This window comes from Vipera ursinii (genome assembly GCF_947247035.1).
Source record: "Vipera ursinii genome assembly, chromosome: 2".
Taxonomy (NCBI): Eukaryota; Metazoa; Chordata; class Lepidosauria; order Squamata; family Viperidae; genus Vipera; species Vipera ursinii.
The window spans coordinates 44453526-44477583 of NC_139513.1; positions in this window are offsets into that span (position 1 = coordinate 44453526).

The window sequence follows — 24058 nt, forward strand, 5'->3', positions numbered from 1 at the left end:
TTCCAATCCTGTGGCCACTGTTGAGTTTTCCAAATTTGCTGGCAAATTGAGTGTAGCACTTTTACTGCACTGTCTTTTAAGATTTTGAATAGCTCAGCTGGAATACTGTCACCTCCACTAGCTTTGTTGTTGCTCAGCTTTTCTAAGGCCCACTTCACATTCTAGGATGTCTGGCTCGAGGTCAGTGACCACCTCATTGTGATTATCTGGGACGTTAAGCTCATTCTTGTATAGTTCTTCTGTGTAATTTTGCCACCTCTTCTTAATCTCTTCTGCCTCTGTTAGGTCCCTGCCATTTTGGTCCTTTATCATGCCCATTTTTGCATGGAATGTTCCCTTCATCTCTCCAATTTTCTTGAAAAGATCTCTGGTCCTCCCTATTCTATTGTTTTCTTCTATTTCTTTGCACTGTTCATTTAAGAAGGCATTCTTATCTCTTCTAGCTATTCTCTGGAATTCTGCATTCAATTGGGCATATCTATGTTTTTCTCCCTTGCCTTTCGCTTTCCTCCTTTCCTCAGCTATTTGCAAAGCTTCTTCAGACAGCCATTTTGCTTTCTTGCATTTCTTTTTCTTTGGGATGGTTTTGGTTGCTACCTGTTGTACAATGTCGCGAACCTCTGTTCATAGTTCTTCAGGCACTCTGTCTATCAGATCTAATTCCTTAAATCTATTTGTCACCTCTACTGTATATTCAACAGGGATATGATTTAATTCATACCTGACTGGCCTAGTGCTTTTCCTTACTTTCTTCAGTTTAAGCCTAAACTTTGCAAGGAGAAGCTCATGGTCTGAGCCACAGTCAGCTCCTGGTCTTGTTTTTACCGACTGTATAGAGCTTCTCCATCTTTGGCTGCAGAGCATATAGTCAATCTGATTTCTGTGTTGACCATCTGGTGATGTCCATGTGTAGAGCCGTCTCTTGGGTTGTTGGAAAAGAGTGTTTGCTATGACCATCGTATTCTCTTGACAAAATTCTATCAGCCTATGCCCTGCTTCATTTTGTACTCCAAGGCCAAACTTGCCTGTTATTCCAGTTATCTTTTCGCTTCCTACTTTAGCATTCCAATCCCCCATGATGATAAGGACATCATTTTTTGGTGTTACTTCTATAAGGTGCTGTAGGGCTTCATAGAACCGGTCAATTTCATCCTCTTCAGCACTGGTGGTTGGGGCATAGACTTGGACTACTGTGATATTGAATGGTTTCCCTTGGATTCAAACTGAGATCATTCTGTCATTTTGAGGATTGTATCCCAGTATTGATTTTCCTACTCTTTTATTGACTATGAAGGCTACTCCATTTCTTCTGAGGGATTCTTGCCCGCAGTAGTATACCTGATGGTCATCTGAATTAAATTCACCCATTCCTGTCCATTTTAGTTCGCTGATACCTAAGATGTCGATGTTCAGTCTTGTCATCTCTTGTTTGACCACGTCCAGCTTTCCTTGATTCATGGATCTTACATTCCAGGTTCCTATGGAGAAAAAATCTTTACAGCATCGGACTTTCCTTTCACCACCAGACAAATCCACAGCTGAGCGTCCTTTCGGCTTTGGCCCAATCACTTCATTCTTTCTGGCACTACTAGTACTAGCCCTCTGCTCTTCCCCAGTAGCATATTGGACGCCTTCCGACCTGAGGGGCTCATCTTCCAGCGTCATATCGTTTTGCCTTTTGGTACTGTCCATAGGGTTTTCATGGCAAAGATACTGGAGTGGGTTGCCATTTCCTTCTCCAGTGGATCACGTTTTGTCAGAACTCTCAGCTATGACCTGTCCGTCTTGGGTGGCCCTGCACGGCATAGCTCATAGCTTCATTGAATTACGCAAGCCCCTTCGCCACGACAAGGCAGTAATCCATGAAGGGGAAGAACATTATAACCAGTGACATGTTATTCTAAATATATAAAATCTATTTCCATTTGCATTTTAACATCTCTCAAATGTGATTGCCTCTATTTAAATACACATTTGCAGTGGGTAAAGACAACGGCTCAGTTTATTAGGCCCTCATAGTCAAATGTAGAGGCTCTATACAGCAACAACAGCTGCTGTGTAACTCCACATAGGGTGTTAGAGGAGACAAAGAAGTGAATTTTAGCAATTAGTCACAATTTGCATGCCTTCCTCCAGATAATCAAGATGACAAGCTAAGCATACTATCCTCTTAAGAATATGAAATCTTAATTGAAGTTCAAAAATGTATTCTCCTACAGCTTTTAATTTCTGTGAAGATGTAAGCAAGATTCACAAATGTGCATAACTCTTCTTGATAGTTTGCATTCAATTATTTCTATCCTAAGCTAATAATTGTCATATTATTTCAATTGGTTCAAAAAAGATGCAGAATGGATAAATATAGTAAGGACATGAATTCTGGCTAATTAAACTCTGCAGTATACGTATATGCATAGCAGAAAATTTGTGAAACCTTAATCCCATGTAGACTAGAGTGTTGGAAAATGATCTCTCTTTGATTTTATGACCATACAAGAGAATGACAAAGGAAGTGCAAAATAATGTGTATGGTGGCAAAACAAACACATCAAAGCAAAAGTACTAACAATGAATGTTTTAATTGGGTCCCACCTATGAACAATCTACATAGGAAAAAGATCATGGAATGCTTAATAGCAGCAGGATCATGGAGAAAAAAAAAGTTGCACATGGCTGGGATTCCACCTTAAGATTACTATTATTGAGCTGGAAAGACATTGGTAAATAAATAATGAAGATCATAATGTCACATAAAGAAAGTTGAAGGAGATGTGTGTGTATGTGTGTGTGTGTGCGCGTACGCAGTCTTCGACTTATGACCATAATCGAAATGAAAATTTCCATTGCTAAGCAAGGTGATTGCTAAGTGAGTCAGACTTGATTTTACAATGTTTTTGCCCCAGTTAAGTGAATTACTGCAGTTGTTAAATGAATCATGCAGTCATTAAGTGAGTCCAGCTTCCCCCACTGATTTTGCTTGTGTTTGCATGTATTTACAATGGTTGCGATATCCCAGGGCCATATGATCACCATGTGCAACCTTCCCAGCTGGTTTCCAATAAGCAGTCAGTGTGGGAAGCCGGATTTGCTTCACAACTACATGATTCACTTAAGAACTGCAGTAATTCACTTAACAGCCATGGCCAAAAAGGTTGTAAAATTGAGTGCAAATCACTTAACAAATGCCTTGCTTAGCAATGGAAATGCTGGTCCCAGTTGTGTGAAGGACTACTTGTAGATCTCTTCTCTTAGCTTACAAACATTGTGAAGGAAAACGTGATGGGCACTATAAATTCATAAATAACATGGACAAAACGTGCAAAAATTTACATTTCCATTATCCTTCTTTCACCTTTCATGCAATGCTAAAACTCATGGTCATTCAATAAAATTGATTGTGCTAGAAAGTTCAAGATAAAGGGAAGAATACATATATAAAATCAATTTCTTCTAGATACAGCAATAACCTTTACTTTATTAAAATGAGGGCTGCTGACTCATTCATTTGAAAAATCGAAGTTCCTACATTTTTCTTAGTTATGATTGTTATTTATTCTGACTTCTAGACCAATCTCTTGATATATTTTGGACAGTTCTCTTTCTATAGACTATCTCCAACAGAGCTGAAAACCACATCGCAATCACAGCAGAGTAAGAAAGGTCTTTTTACTTACCTTTGGATCAAAATGAAAATTCTTTTTAGTTCTTTTTATTCTGGAGAATATGTGAAAGAAATTTATTCAAAGCCTGAGCATATTTCACAGCTAAAATATAGTGATAGTTTCTTTGGAGTGATAATAGTTTGTCACAATGGGTAGTTGCTATAGAGTTAGCTCCAGGAGTATCTTCTCTGATATTCAATAAGAATGTTGGTCGAAGTAAGTCTTATAAAAATTGCGCATTTAATTGTCTACCGATGATACCACCACTGAAAAATCTTATCATAGTTCATGAGAAATGAAATGCATTTTGCTCTTGTGGAATTTGTGTTCATCCAATTTTACATGCAAGTATTTCTTTATAGTGTTACTATCAGCTGACGAATTCTTAAAAGAATAACAGAGTTAAAAGGAACCATGGAGGCCTTCTAGTCTAAACTCCTGCTCAAGCAGCAGAATCTATACCATTTCAGATGAATGGTAGTCCAACCGCTTAAAAACCTCCAGTAATGGACCACCCATGACTTCTGAAGGCAAGCCATTCCACTGATTAATTGTTCTGTCAGGAAATTTCTTCTTAGTTCTAGGTTGGGTTTCTCCTTGATTAGTTTCCATCCATTGCTTCTTGTTCTGCTTTTAGGTGCTTTGGAAATAGGTTGATTTCCTCTTCTTTGTGGCAGCCCCTTAGATCAGGGGCATCAAAGTCGCCATGTCCCATGACATGTCACGATGTATCGTGACTTTTTTTTCATTGCCAGCAATGGGATGGGTGCGGTTTTGTCATGACGCATACAGCCCGTGGGCCGGTAGTTTGATACCCCTGCCTTAGATATTGGAAAACTCTTAGTACTTTTTTTTAAGTACTAACCATACTCAATTCCTGCAACTGCTCTTCATAAGTTTTAGAGTCCGGTTTCATAATCATCTTTGTTGCTCTTCTCTGCATTATTTCTAGAGTCTTAACACCTATTTTATATCATGGCGACAAAAAGTGGATGCAATATTCCAAGTGTGGTCTTACCAACATATTATAAATTATCTTCAGGTGATCTAGATTCTATCCTTCTGTTAATGCAGCCTAAGACTGTGTTAGCTTTTTTGGCAGCATATTGCTGGCTCATATTTTAAGTGATTGTTCACTAGGACTCCAAGATCCCTCTTACAGTTACTACTATTTAGTACCACCTATTCTATACCTCTCCATTTGATCTTAGAAATACTTCATTACTGTCTCAACATTGAAACCAACTCAAGTTGCCTTAGATGTCAGATCCTGACAATGGACAATGGTAACAGGAATGTGTTTGCTAAAAATGTGGTCTCCACATGGCTAAAGTGTGCTCCCCAAGTTATTGTACTTTGTTTAAGATACTATCTGGTCAACTACTGTATATTGAATAAGTTTGTTCGGCTTCAGTAATGACAAGAGATGTTTCCTTGCTCTTTGATTTAGTAGAAAGACCAGTTTTGAATTTGGTTAACCATCTTTCTTTTATATTGTTTAGAAATCAAATTAGCACATGTGGCAATAGAAGTGGAATAATGATTATACTAAGGGCTTTGAAATTAATGCACCAGCCTGAAAAAAGCAGTATTTCTCTTCCCAGGTTTAAATTAAAATTTATTTCTGGTAAAAAAAAATCAGAATCTAGAGGTGTTTAGTGATTATTCAACAGAGAGGCAATTGTGTAGGTAACAAACCTTGGTAAAGATCCCTCTAGGATTTTTTCCTTCCCCATTTGGGCTGTTCTTTAAGTTCATTGCTGTCCATAATCTTTCTTTAAAATCCCAGTGTGTTTAGAGGCTCATCTGGTTTCATAAGAGAAGCTTCACAGGAATAGTTTTGTATCCCCTTTGTATCTCAAGGGCTTTTGCGGCATTTCGCATGCTGAAGAGAAATTGAGTAAGACTTTACAAAAATTAGTGTATGAAATGCTGATGTGTCCACCAAATGAAAACATCATGTCCTTGGGACAGACTGTCTTTTAAACTGGTATTTAGTTGTATTCCTGGAATAAAACACACATGAAATTATAAGAAAGTTATATGATCCAGAAAAGAAGATCAGGTCCCTGGGACAGACTGTGTTTTTAACCAGTATTTAGGTGTATTTCTGGAATGACGTACTCATGAAATTATGAGAGAGCTTCAAAGAGAACACATACTTTTTTTTTTGTAAAGATTGGAAGTAAAATAAAGAATACTATCCTGAGGAAGAAGGAATGGGAAAATAGCAATTGGAGAAGGAATTTAATTTTTTAATTTAATTTTATTAAATTTATATACCGCCCTTTCCCGAAGGACTCAGGGTGGTTTACAGGGTATTTAAAATCAAACAGTACAAAATACAAAAGTTAAAAAATAATTAAAACAGATGAAATTATCCCTTAACTAAAAACCTCAGTTAAAAATTCTCAGCCTGGGCTGGAGAGCTCAAAGAGCCAGGTCTTCAGGTCCCGGCGGAATGAACGAAGGTCAGGGGTGGTCCTAAGCTCCACGGGCAGCTGGTTCCAGAGGGCAGGCACACCCACAGAGAAGGCCCTCCCCCTGGGTGTTATCCGCCGGCAATCTTTTACCGGCGGCACCCTGAGAAGACCCTCCCTGTGTGAGCGCACTGGACGAAAGGAGTTTGATGCTGGCAGGAGGTGTTCCCTCAAAGGAAGAGAAGAGATGTATGGATCTGGGGAAAAATAGCATTTGATAGCAGAGGGAACACTGCTTTATTGCTGTGAAAGTCAGCCTCTGCATTCATTTGAATTTCTTACCTACAAATAGTAACTTAGAATCTTAAGGTTGGTTTATGAAATATATAAAGTATTAGATGCAGTGGCTTTTGAATTGCTTTCAACATCCCTGAGGGTGTTTATTCATGCTTGCTGTGTAAAAAGAAGTTGGAAACATTTAAAAGTGCTACTCTACTATTTCCCTTTTTAAAGAATGTCATGTCATTGTTCTGGTGCCATTTTAATTCCTAGTTTATGTGTTGCCTTCATTACTGTTGTGGCTGTGGTTGATCTTTATCATTTGCTAGATTTTAATGTATTACCATTTTTGGTGCAATACAGTGAGATAATACAACAATTAATGAACTGAAAACCAAACTGGTGAAGTCATGTCACCATTCTGCAATCATTTAAAAGCATTTTTATACTTGTTTACCTCTGTTTTTCTAAAAAGAAGTGCAGAGATGATAATTAAAAAACAGTCGACACAGTAGGTGAAATCCAAATTGTCTTGATATGAGTGTCACATAATTCATTGTTACAGTTGCTTTTCTATTAAGGCACTAATCTCTTTTAATGTGCAAGACAGTCTTTGAGTGCTTGCCAAACCTTCATTACTGTATGCATGTCTTCAATTTTATATTGTTTTAACTGATTTGTAAATTAATCAGATCAATGTAATTACTGAATTATTTAGAAGAAATAAAACAACAAACCATCAGCTCCTATGACATATTATTATTATCATCCTGTTTTTGATATAATAACACGAGGAGACTGAGGGCTTTTTTCATTCATCATTCTTGGGCAACTTAGAAAAAATAATGTATTTGCAACCTGTGTCTGTTAAATAAACCTGAGGTTTAAGAGGAGAAAGATTTCACATGCAATAAAGAGCTCACCTTCTGTTTTTCCTTTTGGAAATATAGGTTGTCCTTGATTTATGACCACAATTATGCCCAAAATTTCTGTTGTTGAGTGAGACAGTTCTTAAGCGAGTTGTTATTTTACAACAGTTCTTGCCACAGTTGTTAAGTGAATGACTGCGGTTGTTACGTTAGTAACACGGTTGCTAAGTGAATCTGGCTTCCCCATTGACTTCGCTTGTCAAAAGGTCGCAAAAGGGGATCGCACTGACCCCAGGACACTGCAACCATTATAAATATGAGTCAGTTGCCAAGCATCTGAATTTTGATCACATGACCATGGGAATGCTGCAGTGGTCCTACGTGTGAAAAATTTATTTATTTATTTATTTATTTTATTGGATTTGTATACCGCCCTATTTCCGTAGGACTCAGGGCGGTTTACAGGGCACTTAAAACCATGAATACAAAAAATTAAAAACAATTAAAACAATTAAATTAAATTTAAGCCCCAAGAATAAATCTAAAACCCAGTTAAATTAACAACCCCACAGTCTGGACCAAACAGATCGAAGAGCCAAGTTTTCAGGTCCCGGCGAAATGAGCGAAGGTCGGGGGCAGTCCTAAGTTCTGTGGGTAGTTGGTTCCATAGGAGTATCGGGAAGCTCCCATCAAAACTTGCGCGGCTGAATTCTGCACCAGTTGAAGCCTTCGGGTGGTCCTCAAGGGCAGCCCCATGTAGAGGACATTGCAGTAGTCTAACCGGGAGGTCACGAGCGCATGAGTGACTGTACGTAGAGCATCTCGGTCCAGATAGGGACGCAACTGGCGCACCAGGCGAATCTGGGTGGTTGTAAGTCACTTTTTCCAGTGCCGTTGTAACTTCAAATGTTCACTAAATGAAATGTTGTAATTTGAGGACGATCTGTTCTTCCTTTTTCAAACTGATGCTTTCCAGACACAGTACTGTATAACTCCTATTAACCGCATAAGTGGGGTAGGGCCAATTGGGGAATGCCACATTTTTCACTTTTCTAAAATGTTTTGTCTGTTGGCTTAAAAGAGAAAAAGCTACCTTAGATGTAAATTTGTTTATAGTATTCTTTTTTCTCTAAAAAAACTAAAACAAAAGAGCTGTAGTACACACACACACACACACACACACACAATCAACATGGAAGAAAGTGTTTTAAAACTTTTTTTTAACCTGTGAGATTTCATTATAACAGCTGCTTAATTCTACTGGGTTTGGGTTTAGTATATTTATTATATTGGAGGCCATTGAAAGATTTAGCATTATTCTTGCACAATCCTATCACATATCATCAGCTCGTCTGAAACAAAAAAGCAAAATCAATAGATTAATCAATTTATTATAGCCAATAATAAATCTAATTGGCTAATTTAAAAAACTGCAATTCTCTGGACATGAGCTCTATCTGCTGCTGACCGTATGGTGATAATATAGAAATGTTTTTCCCATTATCTTGTTGCAGGATATTCATTTTCTATTTATCAGTCCAGCATATCATCTTGGCATTTTCTGGTGGTGTCCTATCAAAGTACTAATAATGCTAATCAGGTTTGAGTCTGTTTAGTTTTCTGGATTCAGCCAGGGTCAACTAAATACTATCACTATCTAACTGTGGACTTGAGTAGTGGTGTGGAAAGTCAAATTACAAATAATTCAGAAGCATTATGAAGGCACCTAGTTATAGTCTGAAATAATAAGCAACAAAAATGATCAAGGGACTGGAGGCTAAAACATATAAAGAATTGGGTATGTCTAGTTGAATGAAGAGAAGGGTGAGGGGTGACATGATAGCAGTGTTCCAATATCTCAGGGGCTGCCACAAAGAAGAGGGAGTCAAGTTATTCTCCAAGGCACCTGAAAGCAGGACAAGAAACAACGGATGGAAACTAATCAAGGAGAGAAGCAACTTAGAACTAAGAAGAATTTTTCCGACAGTTAGAACAATTAATCAGTGGAACAACCTGCCTCCAGAAGCTGTGAATGCTCCAACACTGGAGGTTTTTAAGAAGAGACAGGACAGCCATTTTTCTGAAATGGTATAGGGTTTCCTCCCCGAACAGGGGGTTGGACTAGATGACCTCCAAGGTCCCTTCCAACTCTGGTATTGTATTGTATTGTATAAGAATCCTCACAGTAAGACTGTAAAAAGAGTACACAGTATGGCTGATGAAAAGTTAAGCTTCAATTTCCAAATAAAGCATCTGTATGTCATATATTTGTTATTTGGTAGCAAATTTCCCCAGAGAAGTGTCAGGCACATCCTTGGAGAATTGTCCAATATGTATGTTTGGAGAAAACAATCTTCTCTTTACTGATTTCAGATCAGAGACTGCAGAACATTAAAGCTAACAATATGACAGTACTTCCGTGGGAAAGCTAATCATTTATTATACAAGTTTTAAATATTTGGCAGCTCCACTCACATGGGTAAATTTCTTGAAGCAATATTTTAAAAAACTGTACAATTAATTTTTTTTGGTACAAATAAGCTCTTAAAAAAGAATAATATCATGCTTAGATGATGTTTATTTATTTATTTACTTATTTTAGGGAATTTTATCCTGCCTTTTAGGATAAAATGCAGATGCTATGTGGATTTGGCAATGATGGGACTTGCAGAATGAAGCATTTCTTCATTTCTTCTGCCCTCTTTTTGGCAGTTTGATGTCTTTTTTTTTTTTTTTTATTGAAAAGTTTTACAATACAATTTTCCATTAAAAACCCCCATCCCCCTCCACCCTCCCCTCCCTACCTCCCCCCTACCTCTTCCCTCCCCCCTTCCCTCCCCCCTTCCCCCCTCCCTCTTCCCTCCCCTACCTCCCCCCCACCCCCCTCCCCCCCCGGACTTCCCAGAGCTAAATACAAGGTATATATATATATAAAAGCAATCATAAGCAACCATATACTAACAACCATAAATTCTAAAATCCATCACTCTCTAACTTATATAAGAACAAACAAAACTTAACATTATTAAATATATATAAAAAAATAGGAAAAGAAAAGAAAAAACACGAAAGAAGACTTATTCGAATGCTAGATAAAACTTCTTAACCCTATACTTATTCTGGATAAACTCAATCCACTTTCTCCATTCCATAATATAACGTTCTTGCGAGTGATCTTTCAAATAAGCCGATATCTTCGCCATCTCTGCCAGGTCGGAAACCTTTAAAGTCCATTCTTCTATGGTCGGCAGCTCCTCTTTCTTCCAATATTGTCCTATCAAAAGTCTTGCTGCCGTGACTAAATTCAGCATCAACTTAGAGTCCACCACTGTAGCATCAACAATTATTCCCAACAAAAAAAATTGCGGACAAAACTTTATCCTCCTTTTAAAGATCTTCTGTATATTCCACCAGATTTTAATCCAAAAGGCCTTAACCTTTTTACATGTCCACCATATGTGAAAATATGTTGCATCTTCAACCCCGCACCTCCAACACTTAGGCTGATAATTCGGGTACATACTTGCAAGCTTTTTAGGATCTAAATGCCATCTATAAAACATCTTATAAAAATTCTCTCTTAAATTTTGAGCTTGAGTAAATTTCACATTCCTCACCCAGATCTTCTCCCACATGTCCATTGTAATAACTTCCTGAATATTTTGGGCCCATTTTATCATACAGTCCTTAACAAGCTCTGTTTCTGAATCAATCTCTATCAATGCAAGATATATCCGTTTAATGTGTGCAGGTCCCTGATTTCTAATTTGCTTTATCAGATTTTCATCAATCGTTGCAAATCCAATTTTCTGGTCTTCTTTCCACCTGGCCCGTAACTGAGTATATTGAAACCATGTTTGAACAACCTTCTCTTCTCGCAAGAAGCTATATGATTTCAAGCACCAAACATTCCTTTCCAAACTTAAAATTTCCTTGTAGGTAGTCTCATCGTGTTTGAAACCAGCATGTATATTTTCTATTGCATGTTTTGGGATTGCCCACAGTGGTATCTTACAACTTAGCTTATGTCTATACTTCTTCCAAACTCTCAGCAATGCCTGTCTTAAAATATGTGTCCTAAACACAGTACCTACCTTCTTATCATACAACAAATATGCATGCCAGCCAAACAACAAATCATGGCCCTCAAGATTTAATAACCTCGATTGCGTCAAATTGATCCAATCACTTATTCCTACTAATGCAGCAGCTTCATAATATAATTTAAAATTAGGCAATTTAAGGCCACCTCTCTCACGAATATCCTGCATAATCTTAAGTTTAACTCGTGGCTTTTCCCCTGCCCACACAAATTTATTGATACCATGCTGCCATTCCTCCAAATTAGAATCTTTCTTAAGAATCGGTATCATTTGGAATAAAAATAAAAATTTGGGCAGGACATTCATTTTCACTGCTGCAATCCGTCCCAACAAAGTCAATTGCAATTTTTGCCAACTCTCCAATTCTTTTTGAATTTTCCCCCACAATTTTTCATAATTATTTTTATATAGCTTTGTATTCGAGGGCGACAAAATTACCCCCAAATATTTAACCCTTTTAACAATCTCAAATCCAGTTAATCCTTCCAAGAAGGCCTTCTGTGAAACTGTCATGTTTCTAGCCAAAATTTTAGTTTTCTGTATGTTTACTTTAAATCCAGAAACCTTCCCATATTGTGTTATTATCTCTATCAGGTCCACAACAGAGTTCTCTGGCTGGGTCACTGTAACAACCAGATCATCTGCAAATGCTCTCAATCTATAGTCCTGATCTCCAACTTGTATCCCCTTAATTTTTTCCGAATTCCGAATCTTGTTCAATAATATCTCTAAAGTTAATACAAATAACAAGGGCGATAACGGACATCCTTGCCTTGTACCCTTCTCAATATTACATACTGCCGTCAGACTATTGTTAACTATGATTCGGGCAGTTTGCTTTTGATATAATGCCCTAATCGGCTGTAAGAAATTTTCCCCAAAATCCATTTTATCTAACATTCTCAACAGAAATTGCCAATTCAATTGATCAAAAGCCTTTTCAGCATCTAAAAAGATTAGCGCTGCAGAGATCTGGTTGTGCCTTTCCAAATACTCTAACACATCAACTATATGTCTAACATTATTTTTCATTTGCCTACCACTAATAAACCCCGTTTGATCCCCATGAATCACCTGTTGCAGAACCCTCATCAGTCTATTAGCCAAAACCTTAGCAAATATCTTATAATCTGTATTTAAAAGCGAAATCGGTCTGTAATTTTTAACTTGAGTAGCATCCTGATCTTCCTTCGGAATCAATGAGATAAAAGCTGTTCTCCAAGACGGTGGCACCTTTCCCCCCCTCTGGATTGTCTGGAACAGTTCCTTTAACGGTTTTATCATCTCAAATTGTAAATTTTTATAAAAAGCCGCAGACAAGCCATCTGTACCGGGCGCCTTATCAACCTTCAAATCCTTAATTGCTGTAAGGATTTCTTCTTCTGTGATCAGTTGGTTAATCCCCTCTCTTTGTGCTTGCGTAAGGACCGGAATATTAGCATTCTCCAAATATTTATCAATGTCTTTTACCTCAATTTCCTCTTTGGTATATAATTTCGAATAAAAATCCACAAAAGCATCCTTAATAAGATTCTGTTGAAACACGACCCTTCCTTTATATTCAATCTTGTCTATATTAGAGGCCCTTTGTTTCTTCCTCAGTCTATAGGCTAACCATCTGCCTGGTTTATTAGCGTTGCAAAAAGTATTATGCCTAGCAAACCGCAGATTGGTTGCCACTTGGTCTGCCATTAATTTATCAAATTGTCCTCTTAACAGCCTAATAGCCTCTTTAATCTTCACGTCCCCTGGATTCAAAATCAAAGCCCTTTCTTTTTCCTTTATTTCATTCTCCAGTTCTTTCCTTCTGGTTTCCACTACACGTCTACGTCTATTATTCATATATATCAACACACCTCTCATATAGGCCTTACTAGCATCCCAAACCATATCCATAGAGGTACCCTTATTCATATTAATCTCAAAAAAATCCTTCATCCGCTGTTTACATTCTTCCACATTTCTCTGATCTCTAAACAAGTTCTCATTTACGCGCCACGAGCGCCTGTCTCTTTTCTCCTTATCAATCTCCAACCAAACTGGACTGTGGTCTGAAATAGTTCTTGCACATATCTTCACTTTTTTAGTTCTCAAAAAGAAATCATTAGTCAACAAAATAAAATCAATCCTTGAGAAAGATTGGTGTCTGTCAGAGTAAAAAGTATAATCCTTCTCCTGCAGGTGCCTCTCCCGCCAGATATCTCGCAATTCGAGATCATCCTTCAATTCAAAAAAAGTTTTAGGCAGTCTGGCGTGGCTTGGAATACGCTTAAAAGCTCCAGCTTTATCCAAGTGTACATCCAGAACACCATTCCAATCTCCCATAAAAATAAAAGATTTATAATCCAACTGGGTAAGCTTTGTATGAAGTAAGCTAAAAAAATCAGCTTGTTGTTGGTTAGGTGCATATAGTCCAACTAGAAGCATCTTTTTACCTTCTAACAGCAGCTCAATCATAACATATCTTCCATGCTTATCTGCTTCAATTAAATCTGCTGTTAAGGCACTTTTAACATAAACAACTACTCCATTTTTCTTATTCTCTGCAGAGGCAACAAAATGCGTACCCAGTCTCGAGTTCAGTAAATACTTTTGATCCAAAACTCTAATATGCGTTTCTTGCAAACATATAACATCTATCTTAAATTGCTTTAAATATTGAAAAACTTTCTTCCTCTTCTGCGGTGAATTTAGTCCATTAACATTCCAAGTTAAAAATTTAGTTGCCATGCATATCATCCAGAAGCCCTTGGACCACAGCCTTGATAGGACTAACTTCTTTAGGCCGTGCCCCTCCCACAGCTTGACTGTATGTACGTTGCGAAGAAACTGAAGACTTTTGCTGATCTTGTTCTATTATTTTCTTTGCTCGTTTTAAAGCAGCACGCGTCACTCTTTGCTCTCTAGGATCATCCAAAGAAGTTGTAACTTGATCTCCTCCCACACCACTTTCCTCTGTTTCCTCCTCTTGTTGTTCTTCTTCTCCAGATCCTTTTCCAGCTTCCAGGAGCGTTAATGGGGTTGCTTTTAGGACATTATTGTAGAAATCACGCGCTTGCTTCACAGTAATCAACCGGTACCTTTTACCTTCATGCATCACCATCAGCCCCTGAGGAATCTCCCATCTGAACCTTATATCTCTTTGCTTGAGCTCATGCACGAGGAATGTATAATCCTTCCTTCCCCTTAAAATCCTTGGAGGAATTTCTTTTAAAACCAAAACTTCTTGTTCAGCAATCACCACTTTAACATCATAGGCAGCTTGTATAATTTGATCTCTGATCTCTCTTTTTGCAAAATAAACCACCACATCTCTAGGCAACTTCCTCTGTCTGGCAATCCATGAATTCACCCGAAACACTTTATCCATAGCTGCTCTTATTTCAGATGCTGGCAGGTTTAATACTTCTTCAAAAGCCTCAGAGATCAGCTGCTTCAAATCTTCTTTAGTATCCTCTTTTAAACCTCTGATTCTGACAGCAAACTGCATCTGGTAAAATTGGGCTAAGCTTAAGTCCTTCTCCAGTTTGTCTCTTACATTTTCATTCTCTCTTACTTTAACTTCTAATATAGCATTCCTTTGAGCCAAATCATCCATCTTTTCATCTAATTCTTCCACACATTCCGCCACTTTATGCACTGAAGACAAAATGTCTACCTTCATCACGCTGAGCTTCTGTTCCATCCTCTCTTCCATTCTCTCCTCCAGTTTCTCCAATTTCTCCTCCATCTGCGCAAATTTATCAGCCATTGATTGATTAATTGAGTCCAAAAGTTTATCCACAGCATCTCGAAACTCCTTCGCTGTCAGCGCTTCAGAAGGGTGCAACGCCTGTAAAGATGATTGTTGCACTGGCGAGGATCCACCACTCCGAAGAGTTTTAGGGGGAGGTTTCGCCGCCATCTTTTAATCCTCAAATATGACGCACTTTCACTTAGAGTTTAAAAAGTTCAAGTAGTTAGAGAGTATAATAAAATAAGCCTCTTCACCTTTATCTCTTGTATCGCTCTGCCTGCTCCTTTAAATCATAGTCCTTTCTTCAGGCAGGGATGGTTCGCAGACGCCTGGCTCTGCTCCAAAAAGTTCAGAGCAGACACGCCGGCCAGCTGGGAGCAACCCAGGCTTCGGGGGAGTTCAATCCTTCAGCCGCCCAAGCTCCAAGCTCAGGCGGCCTCGGAGAACTCAACCCCTACCTGGGGCCTCACCCCCTCCTCTTCTCCCGAGGAGGGGGCTTCAATTTCGCCCGAACAGCTGTTCGGCGCTGTTACGGGCGAAAAAACAAACAGCTGAGCCGCGGGCAGCCCGGGAAGGCTGTCTTCGGCGCCGCGACGCCACCGGAAGTCTCAGCAGTTTGATGTCTTTTATGAGCTTTTGTCTGTGTAAAATAATAGATGGTCTGAATTGTTGTAGTTGGCAAACATACCATACATTAATTCATGCATATAAAGAGCTAATGATCTCTGGAGGATTTGAAAAGTGGAACAATCTTTTCATTTCCTGATAGAAAATACTAAACAGATGATAAAAAAGCTAAATAGTCAGGATGTGGAAATGCTTCAAGAGTTCTAGTTCTCTTTGATTTCTTTGTTATTATTGATGCCTGATTCAGTAATTGTAATTTGAAAAGCAGTTTCAAAAGCAGAAGTGTAATATCAGAAAGAAATATAATGGAAAAGTGAAGCTGCCTAAAATCTTTCTTGTCACTGGGGAAATAGACTTTCCAAATGTAAACATGAGAGGTGCACAAGAACAAGATATGGGTGTGTCTCCTTCCACCTTTCTGGATTATGTATGAAAAAAAGGTCATCTCAAGCATTGCAGCAAAATGAATATACAATCTTCAGAGACTGAAAATAAAGAGTACTTCATGCTATTAAGCTATCAGAAGTTCCTGCACCATTTTTTTCTGATAAAACAACTTTCATTTGCAAGAACTGAATATTTATGAGACACAGCTTTTAGGCATATTTGCAGATTTGTAACATGCTCTCCAAATAAATATTTTATAAGCATTTACCAGGTTATGCATTATAGTTTTATTTTCTCTGCATCATTTTGGGTGAACAAAGTGTAGTATAGCCAAACACTAAGTTCCAAACCTATGACTTTCTTTAAACAAACAAGGATAAAATAAATCTGAAAGCTAACATAGCAGGCTTAATTTAAAAGTAATTATTTGGACAGATTTGAGACCAATCATTTATTCTGAAATCCATTTAAAGTGGCTACTATCATGCCTCTTTTTGAACTGATGTAACCCAGCCAAGACTTTATGCTTAGATGTTGTACATTTGTTTCCTAATATAGCAGCTTCAACACAGCCACTAGAGAGAACATAACAACTGCACAACTCCAACTACCCATCAATCCATCAATCATCTGTTCAGACTGAAGTTTTAAAAATAAAAATAAACAGCTTCAACTCTCTCTCTCTCTCTCTCTCTCTCTCTCTCTCTCTCTCTCTCTCTCTCTCTCTCTCTCTCTCTCTCTCTCTCTCTCTCTCTCTCACGCCTACTGCTTCAGTGACTCCATCCAGCCACCTCATTCTCTGTCGTCCCCTTCTTCTCTTGCCCTCAACCTTTCCCAGCATTAGGCTCTTCTCCAGTGAGTCCTTCCTTCTCATTAGGTGGCCAAAGTATTTGAGTTTTAGCTTTAGGATCTGGCCTTCTAAAGAGCAGTCAGGGTTGATCTCCTCTAGGACTGACCAGTTTGATCGCCTTGCAGTCCAAGGGACTCGCAGGAGTCTTCTCCAGCACCATAGCTCAAAGGCCTCAATTCTTTGGCGCTCAGCCTTTCTTATGGTCCAACTTTCACAGCCATACATTGCAACTGGGAAAACCATAGCCTTGACTATATGCACTTTTGTTGACAGGGTGATGTCTCTGCTTTTTAGTGTGCTGTCTAGCTTTGCCATGGCTTTCTTCCCCAGGAGCAAGCGTCTTTTAATTTCTTGGCTACAGTCCCCATCTGCAGTGATCTTGGAGCCCAGGAAAATAAAATCTGTCACTACCTCCATTTCTTCCCCATCTATTTGCCAGGAATTGAGAGGGCCGGATGTCATGATCTTGGTTTTCTTAATGTTAAGTTTCAACCCAACTTTTGCACTCTCCTTCTTCACCCACAACAAGAGGCTCTTTAGTTCTTCCTCTCTCTCTCTCTCTCTCTCTCTCTCTCTCTCTCTCTCTCTCTCTCTCTCTCTCTCTCTCTCTCTCTGTCTCTCTGTCTCTGTCTCTGTCTCTGTCTCTGTCTCTCTCTGTCTCTCTCTCTATATATATGGATCTTTGGTCATTCGGGTTTTTTCCTGCGTAGAGTTGAAGGTGTGGGAGCAACGTTTCGACGGAATCCCATCTGTCATTCTCAGGCTGGTGGCTTCAGCTTCCTTCTTCTGGGAGAAGCATGTGGTAGTGGCTGTTTGTTCCTCTTTTTTAAACTGCCAGAGGGGGTGTGTTCTGTGGGTGGAGGTGTGCTCTGATTGGGTGGGGGATTAAGTGTGTTCTGATTGGGTGGGAGTGTGTTTTGAATGGTGGGGGTGTTCTGATTGGGTGGGGGTGTGTTTTGAGTGGATGGGCTGGTCTCAGCTGCCAGCCTTAGACCTGAGCTGGTGAGTTGTGCTGCTTTTGTTCGGCTTCGTGTTTGTGGTGGTGCTATGTTTTTATAGTGGGTGTCAGTTTGCTTATTGTGTGGTCTGGAGGGGTTTAAAGTGGCTGATGTTGCAGCTGTAGTTAGGTTTCTGTTTTGTGGTTGTGCGTCGTTATCATTGTGGCTGGTAGGCAAGAGGTATCATCTCATTTGTTCATGCTGTGGGGGCGTTTTTCTATCTCAATGGCTTCTCTGATTATTGAGACCTCAGAAAACATATATATATATATATATATATATATATATATATATATATATATATATATATATATATATATATATATATATATATATATATACACACACACACACACACACACACACACACACTGTATATGTGTGTGTGTGTGTGTGTGTGTGTGTGTGTGTGTGTGTAGTCAATGAGACAGAAAAAGTATTGAATGTTGTAAGTTGTAAGTACTGGGCTGTAACATGTTGTATAAAGTTGTCTAACTGCACTCAGATACATGTGTGTGTAGGCAATTGGTGATAATATTAAGATAGAACTAACAATCTATACCAAACTGAAAACACAGTCGAGATAAGTCAAAACATGAGATTTTGAATTGTCATCTACTGGTCTGAATGCAATTTAAAGAAATGATTTTTATGAGGAATGTGAATAAAGATTGACTTTACAAAATACCTACCCTCCTCTCAAAAACAGTTGGCAATTTCCTTGGATATACAATAATAGTAGATTCACAGTTCATGGCGTTATCAAGAAAGAAAAGCAGCACCTTTGTCTGTAGGCAGCTGGCTGGTGGCTTGCATCAGTCTGGAACTTAAAGATAGCATGGTGGACCATGTTTAACACAACAACTTTTATGTTCCCATTTATAAATTTTTTTAGTCTTTCTGTGACAACTATGCTAAATAATCAGGAAGCTAAATGAAACTGATTACAAATTTATTCTTATTTATTCTTTGAGGCATATTGAGCTCTTGTTGAATAGATGCAAACCAGAGAAATTTATCACTTTGAAAAAAAACATAGGAAGAAGCCATACTTGCATATCTTAAATCCAACTATAATTGTCTTAATTGTGAAAGTTATTCGTCAGAATAATTCACTGTCAATACTAGACTCAACATTTCATTACATAGATGCTGTATAAGAGGTTTTAAACTAGGACTTGCTATAGAGGTATGTATGTATGCATGCATGTATGTGTGTGTATATGTGTTATATATGTTTGTGACTGTCTCAGACATGTCAAACTTGTGATGTCATGTGACATCGCGCAACGTATCGGAGCTTTTTTGCCATTGCCAGCAGTGGGGTGGGCATGGTTTCCCAGTGATGTGTCCAGTCCATGGGCCAGCAGTTTGACACCCCTGTGGAGAGAGGAAGGGAGGGAGGGAAAAATCATTTTGGGTTAATCATCATAACCACTTTTCTTCTGTAGCATCTTTTTATTCATGCAAAATGAATATTTGCTTCTATAAAGCAATAAAAGGCTTTCCAAACCATTAGGATTTGAAGCCAAGGAATGAGATTGTTTATAATTAGTCTACATTACTAATGCATTAAATTGTCATCTTTGTAATATTATGGAATATTAGGCACAAGAGGGAGATAGGATGAGTGACTACCTGGCTATGGAATTGAGATAATATTTGCTTGGATTTCCTTGAAAATTAATATCAATAGTCATAATTTTCAGAGCTATTTCTTTGCTGCAGATAAATAACATAATCTTCTGGCATAGAATCCATGCTCATTAACTCTGTTCACTTGTTATATAAAATGTTGTCCTTACAAAACTAGCCATGAGCTGGATGTTGTACTATCTCTTACAGGTTGCCATGGCTCTTAGAATTTTTTAGCATCCTTAACATTTGTCATTGTTAAAACTAGTTAAAGCGGCATGAGGTATCTTGATCACTTGTAATGTGAACATGTAATCCACAACTATTTATTGAGAAGAATTCATATCAAACACATTAAAATTTATTTTAGTAGACATAAGAGTCAAAACCTGTGTCAAATTAGATATATTTCCTTGCAATAACATTAATTTCTTACATGCCTACACATGATGCCCCTATAGATAATTACTTTAAATACTTCTCTGAAGAAATATTCTCGTTTCTCTGAAGAAATGAAGTATTCTCATTTCTGGGGAGAAATAGAATCGTGAATGACAGTACCACAGTACTTTGTTTGGAGGTATCGTCACCTATCCATAAAAATAACAAAGCTCAACTGACCAAACAAGGTCCAAGGAACTAGCAGAAAAGATGGGGAGAAGCTTCAGCATGGTGTTTTCTGATATTTGAGAGTTTTGCATCTGGCTATGCTTTGCATAACAGCTAGTTTATGAATAGGTAAAGCAGCCCACGGCCTGCCATTTTTGAGAATATTCTCACTGTGATCTTGAAATTCTAAAGATACTTACTACAGGTAGTCCTCGACTTACGACTACAATTGAGCCCAAAATTTATGTTGCTCAGTGAAAAGACACTTGTTCAGTGAGCTTTGCCCCATTTCACGACCTTTCTTGCCACAATTATTAAGTGAATCAATGCAATTGTTAAGTTAGTAGCACGGTTGTTAAGTGAATCTGGCTTCCCCATTGACTTTGCTTATCAGAAGGTCACAAAAGGTGACCCACATGACCCGGGACACTGCAACCGTCATAAATATGAGTCAGTTACCAAGCATTGGAATTTTGATCACGTGATTATGGGGATGCTGCAATGGTCCTAAGTGTGAAAAATGGTTGTAAATCACTTTTTTCAGTGATGTTGTAACTTTGAACGGTCGTTAAATGTTGTAAGTTGAGGTCTACCTGTAGTTCCCAAATGTTGCTTATTTGGGGGTTTACAAACAAATGGAAAGTGAGGTGTGTTTTTTTTTCAGGTAAGACTCAGATTAAAATGTACTGTTAAGTGCTTGTGACACCATTGTGTCATGTTTCCGATGGATGAGCTCTTCAAAGGACTCTGAGGCATTGTTTACCTTAAAAGTCTTTTATTAGAGCCCTATAACATCGGCAGAGCTTGCTAGGAGAGCTGGAATCTGAATTTCCCTCCCCTTAGCACAATATATTAAACACAATTCTCCTCCTTTTCATCGCTGTCATTAATCACATTCTCCAATTAGTTTGAAGGGTCAGTTTTCCCTTCTATTAGACAACCCGCCAAATTCTTTTTTTTTTAATTGAAAAGTTTTAAGATACAATTTTCCCGCCAAATTCTTATCTTCTCTTATTTCAAGACAGCCTTGAGAGACATTCTTCCTCCTCCCCCACAGCAACAACTGATTCTAGCTCTAGAAGTAACATACAAGTTTTAAATATGAAATAGCTGCTTCTTCATCTTTTGTCAAAGCAAGAACATTCTTTATTAGCAGCACTGACACATTGTTTTGGTTCTGTGTTGAGAAAAATCTAAGCTATTTTTAATATGCAGGTGTAAATTTCCTCAGTTATATCTATTATTAATCTTGTACAGCATAAATATGTCTAGGCAAGATTAATTTTGATATGCATCAGCAAAAATGTATCACTGTTATTTTATCTCAGAATGAGGCAAAAGCTTGTATCTCTTATCTATTGATATATCCTTTCAGTTTTATGGTGATTTCTTCCCCCTCCCCCAGCTGATTCAATTGATTGAATCACATATTTAATTAGGTGTGTTAATGTTGAATGTTAAATGCATTTCCTCCCCACCCCTCTCCTCCCCTTCCCTTCCATTTGAGTAGGTGTTGACTCATGGTGACTGCCTGGATAAGTGCACCAAACTGGCTCACTAACTTGTATTAAAAGCCAGAAATATATGTTACTGGCAGGTAAGGAATTTGTCCATAATACTTTTTGCTAAACAATAATTGCTGAAATCACAGAACATTACTCACTAATTTTCAAGATAATATAGAAGAAAAGACATATGAAAGAACACCTGCTGCCAGCATCAAGTTCCCTTCGTCCAGTGCTCTCGCAGAGGGAGGGTCTTCTCAGGTGCCGCCGGTAAAAGATTGCCGGCGGATAACACCCAGGGAGAGGGCCTTTTCTGTGGGTGCACCTGCCCTCTGGAACCAGCTGCCCGTAGAGCTCAGGACTGCCCCTGACCTACGCTCATTCCGCCGGGACCTGAAGACTTGGCTCTTTGAGCTCTCTGACCCAGGCTGAGAATTTTAACTGGGGTTTTATTTTCAGGGATAATTTAATCTTTTAATTCTCTTTTAACTTTATATTTTATATTGATGTGATTTTAAAATGCCCTGTAAACCGCCCTGAGTCCTTCGGGAAAGGGTGGTATATAAATCTAATAAAATCTAAATCTAAATCTAAATATGTATTTTTCCAATCTTAAAAACTTTATGCTCTCTAGTAAACCCCTATTATCTTCATCTAGTCATAAAAAATACCTTTACCACCAACATTCATTTTTCTGTCCGTTGCTATGGAGGCAGGTGACACTGATAGGCACCATTTAAACAATTGGCCTCCAAAGTCTACTGAATCTCTTATTACTTTCTGGTTATCTAAGTATTTAGACAGTTTCCAGAATAAGGACAATGTATTAATATTCTTTATAGTGTGCAATGAACCTAGTTTGGGCTACATAAGTAATAATAGTAGTAGTGACAATAATAGTAAATGGATCTAGTTGCTTGTTATGGTAAAGTAATAGACACCTGCCTCTTAGCTCTATTTCCTTATCAGATGCTTTCCTGTATTTACCATCTGAGAAGCCTAATTTCTGTCTATTCTGTCTAACCTGTTGTGCCTGAAATGCTGTTGCATTGTCTGTAGGATAGTAAATGCTCTAAATAAATGTGTACTTTATCTTGCTTTAGTTATAATGAAATCCACCTCAGTTGATGACCAACAAAATCTGACTCTGAAACTTCACTGTGGGACTGAACTAAAAATGTCAAAGCTTTAATAATGAAAGCTTGTGTACTTGCTTAATTATTGTGCCATTCAACCATGATCTAATAAGATGAGAGGCCTCCAGCTGTGTCTTTGGAGACCCTGAGGAATTTTATGAAATGTCAGCGACTGCTATGACAAGAATGTCATTGGGGTAGAAGAAGTTTATATGTGTGAATGTGGTTTCACTTTTCAGCTCACTGTTGAAGTGTGTTTCTCACTATCATAGGGGCGACAGATTGTTTCATGAGGTCCACATTTAATAAGTCTGCCATCAACAACCTGGTGGCTTAGCAGTAAATCAAGGCACAGCATTTGAAACACTTTTGCAGTTCTCCTCTTGTGCTTGAGTTCTCTGGGAAAAAAGGCTATGCAGCTGGTTAATGACTGTGTAATCCCTTAGCTGGCAACATCAGAACAGAAGCACAAAATAAACACAACAGTATTGCTGTCATTCTTTCAGGAATGCATGACTTGGTGGGGGGGACTGAAGGTCACTTTTGACCTGTGAGTGATTTGCCAGGCCCCAATATAAGAAAAGGTGTTTTTTCCCCCCAATCAAAATCAAAATCACTTATTCTTCAAGCCAAGAAGAAAAATAACATTTGGTGTCCTTAAAACAATATGATTATCTCCCCTTTATTTATTTGTCAGGCTTTTAGTCAGACCATGGCCCTAAATTTCCTTCTTGCTGAAAGTTGGAGAAGGAAGAAGAATGAAACATAAAGAAGAATGAAACATCAAGCCACAAGACATTTTTGTTCTCATTAAATTGTACATATGATTGTTTCTGTGTCAACCTTTCCTCTCTCTCCTTTCTTGGTAAGCCGTTCGCTTATTTGCATTGTTTATTCAACACACTGCTTGGCTTAATCCTTTATTATGCATTTGTCCATTGGCTCTGTAGTTGTTTGTACTCATTCCTTTTTTGTTTGAATAATAATAATAATAATAATAATAATAATAATAATAATAATAATAATAATAATAATAATAATAATTTGGAAGGGACCTTTGAGGTCATCTAGTCCAACCCCCTGCTCAGGCAGGAAACCCTATACCATTTCAGACAAATGGCTGTCCAGTATCTTCTTAAAAACTTAGAGTGTTGGAGCATTCACCACTTCTGGAGGCAGGTTGTTCCACTGGTTAGTTGTTCTAACTGTCAGAAAGTTTCTCCTTAGTTCTAGGTTGCTTCT